This window comes from Pan troglodytes, chromosome 11 (genome assembly GCF_028858775.2).
Source record: "Pan troglodytes isolate AG18354 chromosome 11, NHGRI_mPanTro3-v2.0_pri, whole genome shotgun sequence".
NCBI lineage: Eukaryota > Metazoa > Chordata > Mammalia > Primates > Hominidae > Pan > Pan troglodytes.
In genome coordinates, this window is record NC_072409.2 from 1,017,644 (window position 1) to 1,034,080 (window position 16,437).

Sequence of the window (16,437 nt, forward strand, 5' to 3'; positions counted from 1 at the left end):
CGCCCCGGCCGGACTTCCGCCGGGAGCTTTGTGCAGCCGGCTTCCTCGCCCCGCCCGCGCTGGCCTTGGTGCGCCGGATAAAGCCCTCCGGACCAGCCGCTGCGGCCGGGCCAAGGTTCCGCGCCGGGCGTGGACGGTGTGGGGCGGTCCCGGCCCCGCAGGTGAGCGACCCCGGACCGCGCGGGCCAGGTGGGCGGTCTGGGCGCCGGGGGCAGAGCGGGGCCGGGCCGGGTGCGCGTCCTGAGGTGAGGGCCGTAGCTGGGAGTGAGCCGGGGGCGGGCCGCCGGCTCTCCCGGGGTGGGGAAACTGAGGCCCCAATGGGGCGGGGAAGGTGCGTTCTCCCGCAGGGCCCCGCTCCGGAGGCCGCCGAGCAGCCGGACGCCGCGGGGAGCTGAGCCGACCCCGGCGACCCCGCCGCCCTGTCCCGCAGGGCCTGCCCTCCTCCGCGCCTTCCGAGCACGGACATCACAGGACCCGGAGGCCCTTCGCTCCCTCGCCGAGGAGGAGGCGCTCCCGGTGGGACGCGCGCGCGCCCGCCCTGCCCTCCCCGGGAGAAGGGACGGGCGCCTCCCTGCAGGGGCCCTGGCTTCCTGTCCACCGGCGCTGAGTCCTGTATTAGTTATCAACCTAAAATAATTAAAAGGGTCAGAATGTGGTGCCCGGTGGGTTTATTCAGGCACAGAGGTCGAGGGCGGCCTGGGTCACCAGGTGCAACGGAGAACAAAACAGAGGCTCAGGTTTTTAAAGAAAACAGAGCCCATCGGAGAGCAGGTGGTTTCGAACGTTGCCCAGGAGCTCACTGGCTTGTAGAAATGGCATTGGTTCGCGATTGGCCACGGCTTGGTGTCATCAGTGGAAAGTTACTTGGCTCGAGGGGTAGTGAGGGGCTGCGGTTTCATTTGAAATGCTTTCTGGCACTTAACATCAAGCTTTCTGGGCCCACAGTTTAAAAGGGCTTTACATTCCTCAGATAAATGATTTTTTCTTTCTCATTTGCCCCCCTTTTGATCAAAATCTTTCTTCTTGAAAGCATTGATTATCAAAATCTGAGGGTCAGAGTGTCCCCTCTTGCTGGGAAGGCTCATTCCCACATAGTCCTGTCCCATGCCAAGCAGGGAAGGAGGAGACATTTCAGGGAGGTTTTTTTTTTTTTTTTTAAGAACACCACAAACTGAATTGGAATGGCATTACAGGGTGGCAAACGTGAGGTCTCAGTGAAGTCATTAATTTATACGACTGCTATCACCTGTTGAATCATCTCTAGTTTTTAGAAACACCATTAATTTTAATTTTCTCAGAAGTAACACATAGGACTATAACCAATTTGTATGCCAGGATGAAAAAAACAAACCTGTTCCATTAGGGAGACAACTAAAAACATGAAGAAACTAAAATCCATGTTCTTCTTTCTTTTTATTTATTTGTTTACTTAGAAATGGGGTCTTGCTCTGTCACCCATGCTGGAGTGCAGAGGCATGATTCCCACTCATCGCAGCCTTGAACTCTTGGGCTTAAATGATCCTCTTGTCTTAGCCTCCTGAGTACCTGGGAATACAGGTGTTTGCCACCAGGACCGGCTAATTTTAAATTTTTTTGGTAGAGACTAGGTCTTGACACCTTGCCCAGGCTAGTCTCGAACTCCTGAGCCCAAGTGATCCTCTCATCTGGGCCTCCCAAAGTGCTGGTGTTATAGGCGTGAACCTCTGCCCAGCCAGGTTCTTCTTTGAGACTTGTAGCCAGAAGATTGTTCAGGATTTAGTCCAGATTGTAGGAAAATAAAAAATACAATGATCAGGGCTAGAATCCAGTAACAGGTATGCTATAGTTTTTCTCTGAAACATAATTTTTCTCTACTTCCCCATTTCTACCAAAGATAAATCTTGGTAAGACCAATTTACTTGTAAAATAAATTTTAGGATTATATTTGGCCTGATTATTTGCCTAAAGTACAACAGTGGTGATTGGCCATATAGGCTCCTTTCTAAACTGGCTGGAACTTTGCCATAAGGAATTTCAGACTTTTTTCCCCCACATCAGACAGGTAATGTGCTGGCGTCATAACAATGTTTGAGGGAGACATACCCTACACATGAGGCAATCATCATGCTTATGAACTACAAGAGGGTCAGAATAGACCTTTAAAAGCCACTTGAGGGCTGGGCATGGTGGCTCATGCCTGTAATCCCAGCACTTTGGGAAGCCAAGGTGGGAGGATTCATTGAGCCCAGGAGTTTGAGACCAACCTGGGCAACATAGCGAGGTCCCTGTCTGCACAAAAAATTTAAAAATTACCTGGGCATAGTGGTGCTCACCTGTAGTCCCAGCTACTCAGGAGGCTGAAATGGGAGGATCGCTTGAGTCCAGGAGATTGAGGCTGCAGTGAGCTATGATCGCACCACTGCACTCCAGCCTGGGCGACAGAGCGAGACCCTGTCTCTAAAGAAAACAAACACTTCCCATGTCTAGGAAGCCAAGCCAGTGGCTCCCCATCACAGTGTACGTATAATACCTGTATGAATTTGGGCGGGGGGTGAATGTCTGTCCTCCAGGTCCCAAACTATCTTGAAGTTCCTGGATCTGTCGGAAAGTGACATTCTTTCCTTACCTCAAGGCCAAGAACCTTGTAAGGGAACTATGTAAACAGGGCACCAGTCCAGTCATCCCGAGGGGCTTTTTATTGGCTCTATAAAGCGAACCTCGATTCCTCAAAGCAGTCTGCTCATATCCAAAAATACGTCATCCCAGTCCAAGCCTTGGTAGAATAACCAGGGTCTCCAATTGTGTCCTGTTACAAGGACAACAGATTCTCACTGAACTCATGCAGAGAACTACATTGCCGTAAAATAAGAATACTCATGAATCGCTTCCAGATTTTTGAGAAATCAGGTAGAGAAAAAGACAAATGTTTCAGTTGTGCTCACAAAAGTATATGTCACTCAATTGCTATAGCTATAAATAGCTCAAAAAGAAAAAGGTTTTCTGACTCTGGAAAACAAAATATAAAAAGAGTCAGCAAGGTTTCAATAACAACAAAAAATCATAAAAAGCATTTCAGGCCTCTATCAGTTCAGTTCTATGTAATTTGCTGGGGGTTTTTTTGCTTTTTTTTTTAGGCGGAGTCTCCCTCTGTCGCCCAGGCTGGAGTGCAGTGGTACAATCTCGGCTCACTGCCAGCTCCGCCTCCTGGGTTCACGCCATTCACCAGCCTCAGCCTCCCGAGTAGCTGGGACTACAGGCACCTGCCACCATGCCCGGCTAATTTTTTTGTATTTTTAGTAGAGATGGGGTTTCACCGTATTAGCCAGGATGGTCTCGATCTCCTGACCTCGTGATCCGCCCGCCTTGGCCTCCCAAAGTGCTAGGATTACAGGCATGAGCCACCGCGCCCGGCCGCTTTTTTCTGTATGATGTTGGGTTAACAATCCTCATGAATGCATCAGCTTTTAAATAAGAGTCCTGGAAGCTTTTATCTGGTCTACTGGTGTGATCTCCCAGGTTATCGGAAGTCTGTATACTTGTCAATGTCCTTTCCATGAATTTCCTTGAAGAAAATGCAAATTTTGGACTGTACCTTATTTTATTTTATTTATTTATTTATTTTGAGATGGAGTCTCGCTCTGTTGCCCAGGCTGGAGTGTAGTGGTGCCATCTTGGCTCACTGCAACCTCCGCCTCCCAGGTTCAAGCGATTCTCCTGTCTCAGCCTCCCAAGTAACTGGGATTACAGGCATGAGCCACCATGCCCAGCTAATTTTGTATTTTTAGTAGAAACGGGGTTTTACCACATTGGCCTGGCTGGTTTCGAACTCCTGACCTCAAGTGATCCACCCGCCTCAGCCTCCCAAAGTGTTGGGATTACAGGCATGAGCCACCGTGCCCGGCCTTAAACTGCATTTTGAGAAGAATCAAAGTAAAACAGTAATTTTCTGCGGATGACAAAAGACAGAGTAGCCATGGGTGAAGACGCAATTGGCAGGGAATTTGGTTACTTCTGAGGTTAAAACAGTTTAACATATAATCGTAATCACGACTGATAACATATACCAAGACATGTCAGAATTTTTAGGAATCTCATACAATTTTGGAACATATGTTAATAATACATTTATACAAATATAACTCCAACAGCATTCCACATTTGACAATGCTTCCCGTATGATTTTAACATACCACATAAGCCTCGTACATCTCCCTTGGACTTCTCGGGGTTCCTATTTGTTATATCCAAGTTAGTTCAGGTGAAAAAAACCCTTAATGTTAGGACTTGAAATTTGGTTTTGGGAAGTCAAATATCAGAGGCTTAAAACAATCTCAAAATAGGACCACAGGTCACTGTAAAATAAGCCATTCATTTAATCAAATTGGTAATTCAGAGATTTCCCAAACCAAAAACCTTTACTATGACAGAGAGGAGACTTAGTTTCCCAAGCAATCAATAGACCTACTAAAGACAGCGTGAGGCAAACAGAATGTCTCTCCCTCTTTCCCCTTTTTTTTTCTGTTTACTCAAAAGATAAAAATATTTTACAATCTCTTATTACTGCACGAAATGTTGTTCAAAAGAAAAACAAACTCTGCTTTTCTTATACATCTCATGTACAGAATTGTTTCTCTTATATTTAGTAGTTTCAGTTACATATATTAATTACAGTGTTAACTTCGTGACCCTAATTTTCCGTTAAAAACTCAGCGAGTAATTTTGAACTGTATTTGTAGATGAAAACCATTTCATCATGTTTTACAGAGATGCATCTCCTAAATTTTTTTGTTAACAGATGTAAATATATTTAGCTTTCCTATACCATATAAAACTAAGATACTAAAGTGTATAAGCTTAGACTTAGGCTTAGTAATTAATGTTTCAGTGTTTTACTTAGAAATGACTCAGACGTTTGTTTGTTTGTTGTTTGTTTTTTGAGACGGAGTCTCGCTCTTGTCGCCCAGGCTGGAGTGCAGTGGCGCAGTCTCAGCTCTCACTGCAACCTCTGCTTCCCGGCTTCAAGCGATTCTCCTGCCTCAGCCTCCTGAGTTAGCTGGTATTACAGGCGCCCGCCGCCATGCCTGGCTAATTTTTGTATTTTTAGTAGAGATGGGGTTTCACTATGTTGGCCAGGCTGGTCTGGAACTCCTGACCTCAGGTGATCCGCCCGCCTTGGCCTCCCAAAGTGCTGGGATTACAGGTGTGAGCCACTGCGCCCGGCCACAAAAGGAGATTAATAGAAGTGGCATCACCCAGGGCACAGACCTCCTGCCAGCCCCGGGGGTCCTCGGCCTCCCAGTGACCGTGCATCCCCGAGGCTCACCCGTCCCCTCCGTGGTCCCACCCCAGTCCTTGCAGCTCACCCCCTCCGGCCCCGCCAGCCCCTCACCCACGGGCTCCTCAGATCCTCAGGCTCTGTCCTTTCCTCCCCGCCTGACGGCCCGGCCTCCCCCGCAGGCGCCCTGGACAGGACCCGCCCGCGGCACGGCCTGCGCTTGAAGGAGGCGGGAAGGGCCCAGCCGCGGTGGCCGGTGTGCCCGGGGCGCACACGTGGTGTCGGTGATGTCGCCTGCGCCGACCTCCTGTTCCGTTCGTGGCGGCTGCTCCGCCGCGTGGTGGCCGCGCGCCTCCGCCTCCGCTCGGCGGTTCCTCCTCTGCGGCCGCCACGCGCAGCGCAGCTGGGGTAGTTTGTGCGGACGCGCGTTGCTGGTCCCCGTGGTCTCTGCCCGGGAGAGGAACTGCCAGAGCCCGTGGTCGCTGTGTTCGACTTTCCGAGGAACGGGTGGGCTGTGGGGTGTGGCCACGCCGCCTCCCGCCCCTCGCGCCGTTCGCTCCATGCAGATGCGGTCAGCAGGGGCCTCCGCGCCGCGGAACCCGTGGTCAGGTTCGGCCTCACCCGTGGAGCCGTCTGGCGCCTCTGCGGGCGCGCTCGCTTCCTGGCAGCCTGGGCGCTGCCGGAGTGTGCTGTGCTCACCACCCGCCAACTTTCCCATTTTCACGACAAGCCGTGGGAAACTGGCCATCCCCGTCCCTGCGGCGCCCGCGTGAGTCCGTGGCCGCGTCCTCGGTGCGAGTCCAGACCCGTGTGTCTCCCACCGCCCGCCTGACTTCTCCCCCGGCGTCTGGTGGGCGCCCCTCCCTCGGGGATGAAACCCCCCAACGCGGCCCCGGCTTTGCCCGGGAGCTCGGTCGTCACGAGGGTCGCCCTCTCCTGCCGTTGCCGCCTCCGCCTGTTCTCAGGCCCACAGGGAGGCCGAGGAGATCCTAAGGTGGGGTCCCCTTGGTCAGACCCTCCCGTGGAGTTGGGCGTGTTCTGGCCGCGTCTGTCGGGAAACGGGGAGGTGTCGGGGCTTCCTGGCCTCCTGACGGCTGCAGCGTCATCAGTCCCGAGCCCAGCTCAGGGAGGGCCTGCTCCCTTCTGCTCCAGGTGGGAGCGGCTCCTGCCCGGGGCGCCTCCAAGAGCACCCCTGCGAGCTCGCGACAGCCCCAGGCTAGGCTGCGGGACGGTCTACCGACCCTTGGTGTTGATCCTTGTGTCACGGGCAGTGCAGAACCAGGTCCTGGAACCGCCTGGTGCCACCTCGGTGTGACCTGGCTGTGTCCCGTCCCCATCCTCCTCAGAGGGTGGCCGCCTGGCGTGGCGCAGGACGATGCTCTGAGCCGGGTTGCCCAGCACGTGTTAGGGTCCTGGGTGGAGAGGACCTTTGGGAAGCAGCAGCCGGGCTGACGAGGGTCCGGACGCCTGCCCGGGGGTCAGCTGGGCCGGCCGGATGTTTCTGGTGGAGACCTGGGAGGTGAGGCAGTGGGCTGCCGGCGGTCTCTCCCTGGGTGTGCAGAAGCTGCGGTGGAATGTGAGCTGGACCTGGGGGTGCCCGGCCTGATGGGAAGGTGGCAGAGGCTGTGTGACATGGAGATAGGTCGTGAGGGCCCCAAGTCCACCCCTTTGTCCCTGTGGGTCCCTCGCTCTGGGAACCTCGGGCTGCTGAGGACTGAGACGTGCAGTGCCCTCCCCCTGGTGGAGCGGGCACCCAGCCAGCCACCGCAGAATTCTTGGCCCTCAGGCACTGCAGAAGAGCGAAGGCCCTGGCTGTGGGTCCCAGGTGTGGCTGGCAGTGGCCGGCGGCAGGCAGAGGCCCTGTCACCATGGGTGAGGCGTGGAGGGGCTAAGGCTAAGATCCCATCCTAGTTTTAACCTTCAAAAATATCATTCATGGTTTTTTCTCTTTTCATGAATACAAACCAGGTTGTATACATTGTGTAGTATTCAGAAAATACAAAACAGAAAGCACAGAGGCACCGTCGGCAGAGCAGCCAGGCCCTCACACGTGCGTCTGCCGGGTTTTGAGAAGGGACCTTGCACTGTGCAGCGTGATCCCCTTAGGGCAACGCGACTTTATGCGGCTCTGTGAATCCTTTCCCATGCCATTAAGTATTTTTATAAAACATGGTTTTTAAATGCTGTTTATCATTCATCAGATTCTACCTTGTGTGATCAGAACTGGGGTCCTTGGGAAAGCCCACCCTTGATGGGGGCCTGTTGGCCCCAGCCCCGTCTGTGATGGTGACCCCAACATGTGCTGTTGGCACTTCCCAGAAAGGGTTCCCCAGAGCCCATGGGCCACCTGACCCGTCCTTGCAGCTGTCCCGTGGTACATCCATGTGTTGTGGGCAGTGAGCTGCAGGGAGGTGGGGGGCACAGAGAAGCTTGCCGCAGGGCTAAAACCAACACGGTGAACAGGGAAGGTGTCCTTCAAAACCGCAGCCTGGGCAGGAGCAGTGGCTCCTGCCTGTAATCCCAGCACTTGAGGAGACCGAGGCAGGCTGATCACCTGAGGTCAGGAATTCGAGACCAGCCTGGCGAACATGGAGAAACCCTGTCTCTACTAAAATTACAAAAATTAGCTGCGCATGCCTGTAATCCCAGCTACTCAGGAGGCTGAGGCAGGAAAACGGTTTGAACCCGGGAGGCAGAGGTTGCAGTCAGCTGAGATCGCCCCACTGCACTCCAGCCTGGGCAACAGAGCAAGACTCCATCTCAAAAAACAGAAAAAAACACAAAAACCTGTGACCGGCCCAGCGCAGTGGCTCACGCCTGTAATCCCAGCATTTTGAGAGGCCGAGGTGGGTGGATTGCTTGTGGTCAGGAGTTCAAGACCATCCTGGCCAACATGATGAAACCCCGTCTCTACTAAAAATACAAAAATTAGCCGGGCGTGGTGGCGGGCGCCTGTAGTCCCAGCTACTCGGGAGGCTGAGGCAGGAGAATGGCGTAAACCCGGGAGGCAGAGAGCTTGCAGTGAGCCGAGATGGCACTACTGCACTCCAGCCTGAGCAACAGAGTGAGACTCCGTCTCAAAAAAAAAAAAGAAAAAAAAACCCAACAGAACCTGTGTGGTCTCCTTTATAGGAAATGCCCAAAATAGAAAGATTCACAGAGACACAAAATGGCCAGGGTGTGAGGAGGGGCAGAGGGAGTAATTGTTGATGGGCACATAGTTGGTTGTCTTTGGGGCAATGAAAATGTTCTGGGCTGAGGCAAGTGGATCGCGTGAGGTCAGGAGTTCAAGACCAGCCTGGCCAAACATGGCAACACCCCGTCTCTACCAGAAATACAAAACTTAGCCGGGTGTGGTAGTGGGCGCCTGTAGTCCCCGCTACTCAGGAGACTTAGGCACAAGAATCACTTGAGCCAGGAGGCGGTTACAGTGAGCTGGGATCGCACCACTGCACTCCACCCTGGGTGACAGAGCAAGACCCTGTCTCAAAAAAAAAAACAAAACAAAACTAGGCCGGGCGTGGTGGCTCACGCCTGTAATCCCAACACTTTGAGAGGCTGATGCGGGCAGATCAGAAGGTCAGGAGATCGAGACCATCCTGGCTAACACGGTGAAACCCCGTCTCTACTAAAAATACAAAAAATTAGCCAGGCGTGGTGGCAGGCGCCTGTAGTCCCAGCTACTCGGGAGGCTGAGGCAGGAGAATGGCTTGAACCCGGGAGGCAGAGCTTACAGTGAGCCGAGATCGTGCCACTGCACTCCAGCCTGGGCGACGGAGTGAGACTCCGTCTCAAAAAAAAAAAGTTCTGGAGTTGGATAGTGGTGATGGTGACTCATGTCTGTGAACATGCTAAAAACACCGAGTTGTAACTTTGAGGGTAAATTTTATGGTATATGAATTATATCTCAAAGTTATAGAGCAGTTACTGAGGCTGGGTGTGGTGGCTCACGCCTGTAATCCCAGCACTTAGGGAGGTTGAGGCAGGAGGATTACCGAGCTCAGGAGTTTGAGACCAGTCTGGGTGACATAGTGAGACCCCATCTCTACAAAAAATACCCCCCCAAAATTATCCAGGTGTAGCGTGCACTCCGGTGGTCCCAGCTACTCAGGAGGCTGAGGTGGGAGGATTGTTTGAGCCCTGGAGATTGAGGCTGCCGTGAGCCGTGATCGCCCCACAGCACTCCATCCTGGGCGACAGTGAGACCCTGTCTCAAAAAAATTAAATAAAAATGGTCACTGAGATGGTAAACACATGGAATTCCCTTTGAAGCCGGTGGACACAGTGTGTGAGTCAAGGCTGCTGTTCATTGAGGAGGCCTGAACTCCCTCCCGAGGGGCCCCGGCTGTGCGTGGCCATCTTGCCAGCATCAGCTCATCCTGCTGTGCCCTCGTGCCTCTGGGGGCTGCTCCCGGGGGGCTCTGGGGTATCCACCCTGTCCCATGTGGAATGTTTCTGGTTCCCGCTGACACTGTTTGGGGAGTGGTGGCCGCGGGGCTGTTTGCTTCTCCTGGAAGGGCCCCGGTGGGCACCTGGAGCTTTATGACGAGGAGGCTTTTAAGTTTTCTTGTAGACACATTTAAAAACTGAGAAACAAGTGAATTTATTTTAATAATATATTTTATTTAACTCCAGTATGCCCAAAATATTTCCATTTCCACATGCAGTCGATATAAAAAGCTGTCACAGAGATATTGACCCTTGTCTAATCACGTGTCTTGCACTTTCAGCCGTGGCTGCTGTGTCAGACAATATGAGGTGGGGAGGGGACAGGCCTTGGAGGCCTCCTTTGGGATCAACAGCTTCTGGGGGCTCTGAAGCCAGTGTTGCCCGCCCACTCGCTCCGGGTCTCAGGCCGGCCTCCAGCCCCCTGTCCTTGCCGCATCCTGGGGGTGGCGGCTGCAGGGCCCTCAAGGTTGGCGCTCTCAGAAGAGGGCAGTAAGGCCGGCTCTGTGGGGGTGGGGGAGCCTGGGAGCCCCCCATCGGGGTGCCAGGGAGACCTGGGGGGCACACAGCCCACTCTCTTGCCACCTCCCGCCCTCCTGGCCACGCCTGCTGGCGGCACAAGGCCCACCTGGAGGGCCCATCGGTCCTCAGGGAAACACCACAGAAAAACCGCAGAGGAAGCGTGACCTGGCGCCCGGACAAGAATGCAGGGTGGCCCGGCTTCCAGTCCGTCTTGGGTGACTCACTGCGGTGTGCAGAAAACACCATTGTGCACCGCGGCCACAGGAAGCCCTCCGCCTCCCCCACCCCCTCCCACTCCCTCCGCCTCCCCCACTCCCTCCCACTCCCCCCGCCCCCTCCGCCTCCCCCCGCCCCCTCTGCCTCCCCCCCTCCCCCTCCCCCCAACCTCCCCCGCCCCCGCCCCCGCCTGCCGCTCCTTTTCCAGGTCCCGGGGCTGGTGGTGCTGTGGCACCGATGGAGAGACTGACGGCCGCCGCTGGCCTGTCATGGCCACCTCTGAGCCTCTGCCAGCAACCTGGCTTCTTGTGGGGTCCTTCAAGGTCGGCCTGTTCGGGGGTCGTTTGAGGGAGCTTTGGGTCCTACTTGAGGGCGAAGCTTCGAGGGAGGGGCCCCTGCACGTCCTGTTGGTTCCGCCGGTCCCGCCTTCCTGTGGAGGCTCCCTGGGAGGCCGCCGGGTGTCTGGCCGGGCCTCCCAGGAAACCGAGGAGCAGGGCTGCCCCCCATCCTGCCTCGGAGCCCATCTCCGGAGCAAGCCCCATGCCCAGGGCTCGGGGGCAGCTGTGCCTTCGCTGGTTTCCTTCCCTGGGAAGGGGGCATCCTGGGCTCAGCTGGGTTTGGGGTGAAGATGAGCCTTCCTGAGCGTGCATGCTGCTCCCACGCCTGCGCTCCATTCGGCATCATCTACTCCATCTCACAGCCAGGCCTGGGACTCCCCACCCGGGGGGCCGGCCTCGGGGCCTCAGCCGGAATCTGCTACAGGTTCTGCGGTGGTCCAGGGGCCCTAGAGGTGCCAGCCTACGCCCACCTGGACACCTGCTCAGCACACAGGGCAGCCACAGCCAATGACCGAAATCTGCACTGAGGCTGGGGGCTGGGGCTCCAGGCACAGTCACCTGCAGTCCCCTGAGACGCCTGGACCTCACTCAGGCCCTGGGGGGTCTGCCAGGCTCTGTGGGAAAGCACTGAGGCCGGGGGCTGAGGCTCCAGGCACAGTCACCTGCGGACCCCTGAGACCCCTAGATCTCACTCAGGCCCTGGGGGGTCTGCCAGGCTCTGTGGGAAAGCACTGAGGCCAGGGGCTGGGGCTCCAGGCACAGTCACCTGCAGAGCCTTGGACCTCACTCAGGCCCTGGGGGTCTGCCAGGCTCTGTGGGAAAGGACACAGCCCTCGCCCTGCCCCCCGCCCTCAGCAGCGTCGCCTCCACAGTGAGTCAGGCACGTCCCCCGTGGGTCACCTCCTCCATGCCAGGCCGCCCCCAGGGGGGCTTCCTCGTTGTGCAGTTCTGCCCCGTGTGGGTAGGGACCCAGCTGTGTCGTCTCCCTGGGTGTGGATCGTGGGGCCAGGGAACAAGAGCCTCTGGGGTTCTCAGAACCCAACGTTCTGTGGTCACAGGACTCATGGCAACAATTTGGCTTGAGTTAGCACCTTTCAGAAGAAATGAAGACACTTAAAAGGGTTGGTTGTTAATTTTTTTTTTTTTTTTTTTTTTTTTTTTGAGACAGAGTTTTGCTCTGTCGCCCAGGCTGGAATGCTGTGGTGCAATCTCAGCTCACTGCAACCTCCACCTCCTGGGTTCAAGTGATTCTCCTGCCTCACCCTCCCAGGTAGCTGAGATTACAGGCACCCACCACCGCGCCTGGCTAATTTTTGTATTTTTAGTAGAGACGGGATTTCACCATGTTGGCCAGGCTGGTTTTGAACTCCTGGCCTCAAGTGATCTGCCCTCCTCAGGCTCCCACAGTGCTAGGATTGCAGGCATGAGCCACTGTGCCCAGCTGTTGGTTGTTAATTATTTTTGTTTTTTGAGACGGAGTTTAGCTCCTGTTGCCCAGCTGGAGTGTAGTGGCACGGTCTCGGCTCACTGCAACCTTCATCTCCCAGGTTCACACCATTCTCCTGCCTCAACCTCCTGAGTAGCTGGGATTACAGGCACCTGCCACCATGCCCAGCTAATTTTTTGTATTTTTAGTAGAGACAGGGTTTCATCATGTTGGCCAGGCTGGTCTCGAACCACTGACCTTGTGATCCGTCCACCTCAGCCTCCTAAAGTGCTGGGATTACGGGCGTGAGCCACCGCGCCCAGCCAGCAGTTGTTAATTTTAAGTGGAAGCTGCAAAACTGGTGAGTGGTGTTGCCCCATCAGGGAGCTGGGGAGCCCCGCTTGTCCTGGTGTGGGCTTGGGACCTGGCACCACGTTCCGAGAAAGATGCTGAGAGATCCAGACAGGCTTTTTCATCCTAAAATGAGGCCGGTTACAGAGAGTGTGCAGCGAGGGAATGTGAACTGAATCCTTGCCAGCCGTTTCCGTTCTCAGTCACATCAGCCCATGTCTCCACTTGGCCATTTTTAGGTCCAGGGCTTTGTAGACACAGCTCCCTCCCTACACGCCGCATGCCACCACGCCTGGATAGATACCTGTTTTTTTCATAGAAACAGGGTCTCGCTATGTTACCCAGGCTGGTCTCAAACTCCTGGACTCAAGCAATCCGCCTGCTTTGGCCTCCCAAAGTGGTGGGATCAAAGGTGTGAGCCACCACGCCGGGCCAGTTTTCTGTTACTTGAAACAGAATATCTAAAACTGGGTAATTTATAAAGAAAAGGAATTTATTTCTTACAGCTCTGGAGGCTAAGTCTAAGGGTGAGGGGAGCATCCGAGGAGGCGTTCATGCTGGCGGGACTCTGAATGAGGAGGCGTTCATGCTGGTGGGACTCCGAAGGGTCCTGAGGCGGCTCGGGGCAGCCATGGTGAGGGCCCAGCATGCGGGCTCAGGCCTCAGGCCTCTCCTCCTCCTCTTACAAAGCCACCAGTCCCACTCCCGTGATAACCCAGGAATCCATGAATGGATTAATCCCTCCAGTGGGGCAGGATCCTCACCCCCCGGGCACGTCCCAAGGTCCCACCTTGAAATGCCGCAGCATGGTGATGGAGTTCCTGCGTGTTTCAGAGGGACAGACTTTAAATTACAGCAGCCGCCCTCCCGCAGAAGGGACAGGCCGACTGCCCCCTTCCCGGGCTGATCAGCAAAGTGAGTGCCATCGGGGCCTTATACAAGTTCATCCTGAGCTCAGGGACAAAAACAGCCCTGCAGACTTGTGGAGAGGGGCTGACCCAGCCTGATGGTGAGAGACAAGCTGCGCCCGGGTGCTTGGCCTGTGCGCCCGCTGGCCTGGCTTCCCTGTACAGGGTGGGTCTGTCCATTCCGATTGGCTCGAGGCTCCACCTTTTTTAAAGAGGATCTTGGAACTCACAGGCCACTCAAGGGACTGCAGATAAAAGGCCCCTAGTCTCAGATTTGGGGTTACCATTGGTCTGAGGGGCCGGTTCAGCTGTGCTGGACGTCCCTGGAGGGCCTTGCTGAGCAGCTGGGGGGAGGTGTGGTGGCCGTAGGGGCTGCTGTCTCCCCCAAAGCCCTCTTTTTTTTTTTTTGAGACGGAGTCTCGCTCTGTCGCCCAGGCTGCAGTGCAGTGGTGCGATCTCGGCTCACTGCAAGCTCCACCTCCCGGGTTCACACCATTCACCTGCCTCAGCCTGCGGAGTAGCTGGGACTACAGGCGCCTGCCACCACGCCCGGCAAATTTTTATATTTTTAGTAGAGACGGGGTTTCACCGTGTTAGCCAGGATGGTCTCGATCTCCTGACCTCGTGATCCTCCTGCCTCAGCTTCCCAAAGTGCTGGGATTACAGGCGTGAGCGACCATGCCCGGCCCCCCGACCCCAAAGCCCTCTTAAAAGCCCCTTGGGAGCTTTGGGGCACGTGCAGGGCCGGCCGAATGTTGGAGGAGACACATCCAGGCGCCCAGAGGAAGAGTCACTGTTGGGTTTTAGTAAAACACCCACGCAGCGCAGTCGAACGTGAGGAGGAGGGGCTGGGCTTCAGAGCTTTCTGGAGACACAGCAAGGAGGTTGGGCCAGGGAGACCCTTGGAGGCGTGAGGCTGGGAGACCACAGGAGGCATGAGGGTGGGAGATCCCCAGAGGCATGAGGCTGGGGAGACCCCCGGAGGCGTGAGGCTGGAAAACCCCTGGAGGCTTGAGGCTCCGTATTTGTGTGCTGCGGGGCCTGGGGTGTCCATGCTGCCCAAGGGGAAAGCCCCCTCCGGCCTCCCCCTAGACCCTTTGCTGTGCCCCTCCCGCCTCCCGCGTGTGTCCTTGGGTCCAGCCAGCGCATCCAAGACCTCGAATGCCTGTGGACCCGTGGGCTCCAGTGACGGAAGCACTGGGCACTTCTCCCATTCCAGCTGGGCCGTCTTCAGAACCAGGCCAGGAGCCGCTGCGTTGGGGTTTATGCTTGGATGGTGGACGGCCGTGGGTGTGTCTGGGGGGCCGCACTCCGGGGTCTGGAGCTGCGTCTCCATCCTTCCCTGTCAGGGACCCTCTGAAGGGCCTGCGGGCCACCAGTCACCCTCCCTTAGCCAAGGGATCCCGGGAGATGGGGGCGGGGACGCTGGGTTCTGGGTTGTGGGGCTGGCAGGACAGAGCCCGAGAGCGGCCAGACCTGCCCTTTGCACGGCACAGAGGCCCCCAGGAAAGGGCCTGCGGTGAGCCGGGGGCAGATGGCCCCTTGGGGGCCAGGACCTCAGGTGGGTGGGCTTCGCGGGGGAGCAGTCACGTCTGCGGTGTTTAGGGCAGGCGGACAGAGGCGGAGGGGCCTCCCCGTGTTCGCCGCGGCCGCCGGGCTGGGCTCTGCCTGCAGCGCTGGCCTGGTGGGAAACGGAGACCCAGCCTGGGCGTGCGGGTAGGGGAGGCGCTTGGACTTCAGGCGCCTGGGACCGACGCGGCTGAGACGGAGGAGGCGCTGCCGGGTTCCACCAGCAGAGGGGCCCAGAGACCGGCCCGGACGCGCGGCGGTCGGCGTGGGGTGCCCGGGACTGGCTGCTCCGCAGGCCGCCCCCGCCCGCCCGCTCCGGTGCGTCTGTGAACGGGCGGGTTTGCTGGCGAGCGTTCTGGCCTCCACGACTCCGGGTGCAGCAGATGCGGGGCCTTCCCGGTCACAGGACCCTGGGACGCTGGCAATGTTGGCTCCGCACTTCTCTCGGAGCCTGACAGCCTGGCTGGGGCTGCCCCGTCGGGTCCCCGCAGCGCGCAAGGCCGTCCCCAGCCTGCTGAGGGGGGCCGGGCTGCACTCCTGGAAGGGAGGGGTGGGGGCTGAGGAGCGGCCTGGGGTGGGGGTCGGGGCACAGACACCCCAGAGGAGGGCTGGGGAGAGGGTCTACCGCCCACTGAGGCTGTGGCCGGGGGAGTACTGAGAGCCCAGGGAAGTTTCCAGAAGCCGCTGGGAGTGCCCGTGGGAGTGGAGGTGGTGGTGGGGGACCTGCTCCTTTTATTCATTTGCTGATCAGACACCATCAGCGCCACTAATGCCGCTGCCGTCTGGGGGTCGAGGGGTGCGTTGGTGCAGGAAGCCAAGTCCACCCTCCGGACGGCCACGGGGCACGCCAGGGGCAGGAGTGTTGGCCAAGAGCAGCCGTCGCCTCTGCCGTTTGGGACAAGACAGACAGAGGTGGAGCGGCCTCCTGTCAGGGCCTCCCTGTGCGATGGGGGTGTCACGAGGCTCACCCCGCCCTGGCTGCACTCAGCCCCCAGCTCTCAGCTCCAGATGACTTGCTGCCAGCCACCCTGGTTCTGTGCAGGGGCCTCGCTTTTCTTTCTTTTCTTTTTCTTTTCTTTTTCTTTTTTTTCCCTTTTTCCTTGCCTTTTATTTTCTTTCTTTTCCTTTCCTCTTCTTTTCTTTTCTTTCTTTCTTTTCTTCTTTTCTTTTCTTTTTTTTTTTTGGAAACAGGGTCTTGCTCTGTCACCCAGGCTAGAATGCAGTGGCCCAATCTTGGGTCACTGCAGCCTTGACCTCCTGGGCTCAAGCGGTCCTCCCACCTCAGCCTCCTGAGTAGCTGGGACCACAGGTGCATGTTACCACGCCCAGCTGGTTTTTTTTTTTTCATAGGATGGGGTCTCACTATGTTGCCCAGGCTGGTCTCAAACTCCTGAGCTCAAGTGATCC

At 56.5% G+C, this 16,437-nt stretch overlaps 1 protein-coding gene and 1 pseudogene across 1 annotated transcript in view; one reads left to right on the forward strand and one right to left on the reverse strand.

Moving 5' to 3' along the window:
- Positions 1–13: 13 nt before the first annotated feature.
- EXD3 (exonuclease 3'-5' domain containing 3) overlaps positions 14–16,437 on the forward strand; it is a 130,476-nt gene continuing 114,052 nt past the window's right edge. The window contains 1 exon segment of the mRNA XM_024346011.3: positions 14–161. The gene's annotated coding sequence lies outside the window, so the exon portion shown is untranslated.
- Positions 2,032–2,126, reverse strand: LOC112204495 (small nucleolar RNA U13; annotated as a pseudogene).